The sequence below is a fragment of the Colobus angolensis genome, unplaced genomic scaffold (assembly GCF_000951035.1).
Source record: "Colobus angolensis palliatus isolate OR3802 unplaced genomic scaffold, Cang.pa_1.0 Scaffold41, whole genome shotgun sequence".
Classification (NCBI taxonomy): Eukaryota; Metazoa; Chordata; class Mammalia; order Primates; family Cercopithecidae; genus Colobus; species Colobus angolensis.
In genome coordinates, this window is record NW_012117488.1 from 4,813,406 (window position 1) to 4,821,425 (window position 8,020).

Below are 8,020 nucleotides of genomic sequence, written 5' to 3' on the forward strand. Positions count from 1 at the left end.
TTAGTAGAGACGGGGTTTCACCGTGTTAGCCAGGATGGTCTCGCTCTCCTGACCTCGTGATCCGCCCGTCTCGGCCTCCCAAAGTGCTGGGATTATAGGCTTGAGCCACCGCGCCCGGCCAACAATAGATGTTTTGTGAAAATTAAGAAAGTGGCACCTCTCTGAGCCAGAAGGAACATGGTAGGAACTAGTAATGGTTTTACTAAAAATATTGGTTGCCCAGTCAGAGACCATGGGAAGTTGCAGACCCAGGAGGTCTGGCTTTCAGAGAGTTAAACAGGACTTCCTGAAGGACATGGAAAGAGAAATGTAGCTGGATACAACTATTTGCCCGGCCTTGGGTTGATCAAAATATTAAGCTACATAAGCACAGTTCTTGCTCTCAAGGAGCTCTTAGTTTATTGGATTTTTATTTAGATTAATTATAAGAAGTAAAAAAACAAAAACAAAAAAAAGAAAAACAGAAGTGTATGGATTACGGAATAGTTAACGGGGGTCTGTTTCTAGTGAAATGCTATTCAATCTTAAAAAAAAAAATCAATGGTAAGGAAACACAGGGAAGGCATGACAGAGTCTTTTTCTTTTTGAGATGGAGTCTCGCTCTGTCACCCAGGCTGGAGTCTCGCTCTGTCACCCAGGCTGGAGTGTAGTGGTGCAATCTTGGCTCACTGCAACCTCCACCTCCTGGGTTCAAGTGATTCTCCTGCCTCAGCTTCCTGAGTAGCTGGAATTACAGGAATGCACCACCATGCCTGAGCCTAAAAAGCCTTCATATGACTCATTTTAAAAAGGATGTTTGGCCAGTCGTGGTGGCTCACGCCTGTAATCCCAACACTTTGGGAGGCTGATGTGGGTGGGTCGCTTGAGCTCAGGAGTTCCAGACCAGCCTGGACAGCATGGTGTAACCCTGTCTCTACGAAAACTAGTGGTGCATGGTGGTGCATGCTTGTAGTCCCAGCTATGTGCGGGGCTGAAGTGAAAGGATTGCTTGAGTCTCGGAGGTTGAGACTACAGTGAGCCATGAACATACCACCACACTCCAGCCTGGATGACAGACTGAGATCCTGTCTCAAAAAAAAAAAAAAAAAAAAAAGAAAGGAAAAAAGAGAAAAAGGATATATTCATAAGTTCCATTTCCCTTCATAAAATTTGTCTTCCATTTTTGTTAGACTGTTGAAAATGCATTGAGAATTTTTATGGTCATCCAACTAGAAGAGCTTTAAATAATGATCCAAATTTAAGGTCTAGAAGCCAAAATAATCATGGATAATGAATTAGTCTTTTATTTCCTGGAACTTGTTATGACATTCTGTAGATTTCACCACACTGTTCTTGAATTAGATGCATGATACAATATCCTCTTTCTTCAGTCTTTTCTTTAGCTCATGATCTCTGCAGCCCTGTAATTGTGGGATTCTTTTGAATATTTCTATTAGCCTCTTTCTCTTCATTTTCTCCTTGAGAATTCATCTACTCCTGTGGTTTACAACTTCTTTCTTCTTGGATAACCTAGAAACTTGTAGTTGCACCTTGGTTGCAGCTTGGACTCCAGTGCTATATTCCAACTATTTAGGGAAAAGGAGTACAAGATAAGGGAGCTAAATTTTGTTTAGAGCATGTTACCTAATTCCCACAATAACCCTGTTCGGTTTGGGCATTAGCACTTTTTAAATGTGGGTCACAGAGAGCCCAAAGTCAGACTTTCATGGAATAATAAGTTGATGATTCGCACCCTGGTCTTCTGGCTCCTATTTCAGGGCTCTATCCACCATGGCTGCCTCTCTTTTGGATCTTATGGTCTGTATTTGGCATTTATTTATTCATTCCATCCACTTACGTAGAAATATTGCATGCCTTACCATATTTCAGGAACTATGCTAGGGATGGGGGCATAAGGAAATGAATAGGACACCGTCCTTTCTTTTAGAAGATAACAGGCTGGCAGAGGAGGTTGAAAAGACAGATGACTGCACAAGGTGATAAAGGCCCTGATCTTCTATGGAATGCACTGTTTGCCAAGATAGCTGGGGAGGCAGTCAGGGAGAGATATTTCATGAGGTTTTGAAACAGAAGTAGAAATTTGGCTTCCCATTCCAATAGGGCTGTGCCTTTTATTTCACTTTTCAGGTTTCTATGGTTTGTCTTCCTCCCTGCCACAAGTACAGGCATAGCAGGCCCTCACATTGTTGAATGACAGCTACAAACAGGACTGAGGCTATAATGCAACAAAATATCCATACTTAATTCTTAGGTAAAAATCTCAATATATCAAACAGATCTCCTACCCGAACACTTATCAGCATGAGATAGTTCCTCCCTACTTTGTAAGGGAAGAAATTATATAGTGGTGAGATTTAGTGACTCGTTTAAGGTCACACCGCATTTAGTGTCAAAATCCTGAGCAGGGTCTGCTCGTTGGACTCCCTATCTTGTACCTTTTAACATCTGAATGTGACTGACTTCCAGAATAGTTGGAGACAGAACCTGAGCAAGAACAGAACAGTGTTTCATCGCTGCTGGTGAGAGGAAGAGTCCACAAAAGTGCATCCAGTATAGAGATGTTAATGGCCTATTAGGATCCTACAATTCTGGCAGTTTCTTACCACCTGGACATTGATGACTACAGTTAATTATTCACCTCGGTCAGACTCTGGGAAAACCTGCCAGGTGCTGTCCGACACTATGAGAAACCACCTCACTGCCAAAGAGGAAAAGGTTGTTTTTTTGTCTCTGAATTCACAGAGGGGGAAGCGGTTCTTTTTAATAGGTCTGGAATCTGAACTTTTGTAAAAGGCACCTTATCTCCTGACTTTCTCATGTGTCTTCATCTGTTCTATTGACTCTCTTTGATGGAATATACCAGCCGTCGCTACAAAGTGCTTTTTAATACTTTGGTAAACAGTTGAGAGAGAAAAACCTCATTACAGCTAAAGTGAGAAGTGAAGTTGGACAGCCCATTTATCTTACTCAAGATGAAGTAAGGGCTATTGCTCAATTAGGCTAAAATAAAATCTCTCATGTTTCCTTCCTAATGTCTTGTTTGGGGGCAGGGGTATGGGGGCGGGGGAAGTGAGTGGCAGGATGAGTAAGCTTCTGAAATATTGCCCAGGAATGTGACAGGCATGGGGGAGGGAAATGAGCTTCAGCAGCTGCTCCTACAGCAGTCACTTTGCATTGCTTTCTGCCAGCAGGAAGCGGGGGCACGAGATAGCTAGGGGTCCATCAGAGAGAGCCAGCTCAAGTCCTTCTTCAGTCCTGTCCGCTGCACTTTCATTAGCAGCCTCAGAAAGGAAAGGGGAGGAGGGGCAGATGGCAAAGGATTATCCATGGGGCTTTAGGAAGAGGAATTGAGAAGAGTGAATTTGATCCAAATCTAAAATGTATAAAGATTGTACACCTGCTCGTATTCTTTAGTCATTAATCAGAGCGGTTTGTTGCTGTTTTTAATGGGGATGGAGTGGGGGAGAGGGAGTGCAGGGGTTGGGAAAGGATGGTGGCAGTGAAGGAGAATGAGAAAATGTGTCTTGTTGCCCTGAGGTTGCACCTGGCTGTTCCTCAATGTGCTGTGCTGGTTGATAGAATGTTTTCATTTTCTCTTCCCCTCAGAGACACATGTTTATTCTCTTAAAATGGGGAAAATCCCATTTTTCCTTTCAGACTGTTTAATCTGAAAGGAGAAGATCTTGGCCAGAAGATACCTTGTTTCCAGTTTGAATCAGATCAAGTTTACCCTGAGAAGTCAGAGATATGTTTTACAAAGGCAGATAGAATGAAGGCTAAAGTTCTGACTCATTCATTTGATGTTTTAGGTGTTTTAAGTACAAATACTCCCTCCTGAGCTCAGGTACTAATCTTGTTTTGTATATGATATCCATGGATATTAGCACTTGTAGTCTACTCTTTGTGCTGTGACTTCAGAAAATGTTTATTTAGATAAAAAGTACAAACTATTTACCCTTTCCTTCATGTGAGCCTTAGAGAATCATGTACTGAGGCATTGCCAAGTGGTATTTTGATTCAGCCCCTCTGATTAGGTCATTAAAATAAGAAGATTTCACTTCCTCTCCTTCAAGGGTAACCAAGAGCCCCAGGTTGGAAGGAGAGCAACCTCCCTGTCAGCCGACCTGTGGCGCAGTGAAGACCACAGCTATCACCACTACATCAGAACCAAAGTCTGAGAGCACCTGCCTGCCCCAGAAGATTGGGAATCGTGCCCCAAAGCTGCCTCTCTCAAGAAAGAGATCAAATGCTTCAAAGATCACTTAGAATACTTTACCCACCATATATAGTAGAGCAGGATGAAAAATCTGGGTTGATTTATGGAGTGGTAAATAGTCCCTTGTTGACAGGATAAATTTGTTTAGAATTTTGATTTACCAAGAATGTGCCATGAAGCAAAGCTAAGAGGCAACTGGGAAATTCTTCAAGCAGGTATTAGATTTTGAAGTGAGAATTTAACTTGGATGCTTGTCATGGTGGCTGGAGCTGGGCAAGCCCCAGAGAGTGGAGCCAAGTGGTCAACTCCTAATACCTCTTTTAGCCACTTTTAGATGTTAGGAGATTTTAGAGTCCTTTTCTAAGACTTTCAGCAGCCTAAGTCCCTGGGAAGGTGGTTAGCCTGGCAGCCATCATAACTGCAATTATATGTATATACCCTGGATTTACCTGTAATCTGTGAGCTCTTCAAAGGCAGAAATCCTCTGTTTTTCTTTTGTTTAATAAGTGCACAAAGTGGCTGAACTCAGTGGACTGCTTGGTGTCATCCTGCTGTAGACTAGAGCAGATACAGCATTTTCCATGTTTCCGGCAAGTCTAGAAGGACTTTATAAAATGGCAGGCTGAAAATCAACCTGCAACTAGAAGCATATTTTACCAAAAATACTCCTATCTCTACAGAGGGGTGCGTGGTCTTTGTGGGGGCAGAAAAGTTACTCAGGCATTTCCACAGGTTTATGTAAGACCATCCAACTCCAAATCCAGTTTCTGTGTTCACCAATCCACCCGAAACTACCAAGGTGGTTATCTAGACACCTTTCAACCAGGAAAAAGATACCCAGGCCAGGAATTTTTTTAAGAGGGAAAGAGGAGAGAACCTAAAATAAGTTTTCACAGCCTCTTCATTCAAGAAATTGGTGTTAAAGAGAAGGCATAAGTTCTAGTATTTGATAGCCATTCACAGTAGTGTTCGCAGTAGGGGAACTATAGTTAATGATAATTTATTGGACATTTCAAAATAGCTAGAAGAGATTTGAAATGTTCCCAACACAAAGAAATGGTAAATGTTTGAGGTGATGGATATCCTAAATACCCTAATTTAATCATTATACATTGTATGCATCTATCAAAATATCACATGCGCCTCATAAATATGTACAACTATGTATCAATAAGAAATTTTAACTAAAAATGATTACATAAACTAAACTACAATTATGTAATCACCAAAAACTAGCATGAAAGTGGTTATTTAATTTAAAAAAAGAGAGAAATTTAGAACTTCATTAAGGAAATAAAATGAAAATAGGCCACAATGAACAGGGGACACAAAGCTGAGAGGAATTGAGTACATGACCTTGAAGGGGTCTCCTAAAACTAAGCATTGGGTCAGAAAGCTGGCAAGCTCTAATGCTTAGACTCACACAAGTCCATGTGTGGAATTCGACTTTGGGCATCCCTCTGGGGACCTCCGGGCAGCAGTCTTCAACCCAAAGGGAATGCCTACCCTTTGGAGGAGAACAAATGACTTTCCATGAGGCTCTTAAATTACTTGTAAGGAAATTAATTTTTATATTCTCAATTGCCAACTGTACTTTTTCCTAAGACTGATCTGCCAAGTCTGTGATTGGTTGGTTCTTCTCACCTCCTTTTAAAAAAATCTTTTTTTTTTTTTGATTAATTAGAGACAAACCTCTCATCCATCCTAAATCCATTAATGTGGATTGCCCAGGGCACTAAGCAAAGGAACAATTCCAGAATGCCTTGCTCCTGAGGCGAGTCACATGAGTGCCAGAAGGAAATATTTAAGGGAACTTTTCATTATTATCAAGAGAGAAACTCTTGGCAAGACTCTGAGGGCTTATCCATCCATTCCTCCATCCATCCATCCATCCCTCCTTCCATCCATCCGTCTATCCACCCATTCATCTTTGAATTAAAATTTAAAAGTGAGATGATTGTCCCAGGGATGTGCATAAATATGCTTATTTGAATTGAAAAATGAAGTAAGACTTTTTCTGACACAAAGTAAGTCTGATTTAGATTATTGGTTTGACAATGACTAGGTTTGCCAAGTTCTATGGTGGATGCTGCTTATAAATTGATCTTAGTATAAAGTTCCAAGATTTTGACAAAAAATATATATTCAGAGCCTGTGTGCATCATAGAACATGTGGGGAATTAAGTTTATAATTAACATTTTTTTAGTTTAAAATTGTGTAGAGTGCACATAGATTATTTTTCAAAAAAATTTAAGGAAATATGCAAGAAAATTGGACAACTGCATTAGAGATTCTTAGAGGGCTAGTCTAGGCTGGAGCAATTTGAGGAGGTTTCTTGAAGTGCTAGAACTGAGCTGGGTTTTAGAGGATGGTAAGATGGTTCAAAGTGAAAAGGCAGAGAAAGGCTGTCTGGTTATTTATTCAGTGTCAACAGGATATGCAAGGACTTCGAAGCTGTACCAAACATGAGTGGAGAGATGGTAATGTGACCAGCTCAGTCTCAAGACAACAGCCATTGGAATGGCAGGTACAATAATGTTGGTCACCTGTCTTAGCCCGAAAAAATTTAGTATCTCACTTGCTGGGGAGTAGAAAGAGGGCAGATCAAACACGCAATAAGACAGGTCAGAAAAAGCTTTAAAAGCCCCATAAGGAAATCTAGATTTTAAGCCACATGAACAAAGCAGACTTTAATCAATGTTAATCTCTCTCATCTTCTCTCAGGGTGTTTGTTCTTCCTCCGAATCCCAATAAAGTCATTTCCATTCTTTTGCTGTAGGATTGCCATGTCATGGCAATCATTTGTTTACACATTGGTCTCCTCTATTATACTGTAAACTTTTCAAGAACATGGATTATGTCTTATTCATCTTTGTAGCCCCAGTGCCTAGCACATTTCCCCTCAAGCAATGGGGTCTTAATAAACTTTTTATTAATGAATGAAAAAATGAACAAAAGAAATCCAAAAGAAAGGTGAAGAGGGACAAACTAGGAAAAAAGGACTAATACTGCTATGTAGTTTTAGGTACCAAGGACTTTTAGTCATCAAGCTAATTCTCACCTGTGGGATAGGAAACACGGTTGTAGTCTGAAAACTGAGGAGATGATGCCTAAATTTGTATAAGTAGTGAATTGTGAAGTCATTTCTGAAGCGGGTTTAGTTCTAAAGTACATAGGAATTGTACTTTGTTGTCTATTGAACTGCAGGTCACAACTCATTAGTGGCTTATGATTAAGGCATGTCCAGATAGCTGGCAAAGCTTTGTTTCTGTGTATGTCTGTAAGGGTGCTTCTGGAAGAGATTGGCATTTGAATCAGTGGACTGAGTAATGAAGATCCACCCTCATCCAATCAGCTGAGGGTCCAGATAGAACAAAAAGGTAGAGGAAAGGTGAATTTGCTCTCTCTCACTTTCTCTTTTCTGGAATTGAAACATCCTCCTCCTGATTTTGGACATTAGAACTTCAGGTTCTCTGGCCTTTGGACTCTGGAATTTGCACCAGTTTCTTAGGACCCCTAGGTTCTTAGGCCTTGGGCCTCAAACTGTCAGTTACACCATTGGCTTCATTGGTTCTGAAGCCTTCAGAGATGACCTGAGCCATGTTACCAGCTTCCCTGGTTCTCCAGTTTGCAGATGGCCTGTCACAGACCTTCTCAGCCTCCATAATCACATACGCCAATTTCTCTAATCAATCCCTCTTATCTATCAATCAATCAATCAATCATCTGTCTATCTCTCCATCCATCCATCCATCCATCCATCCATCCATCCATCCTATTGGTAATACATGAATCATAACCAG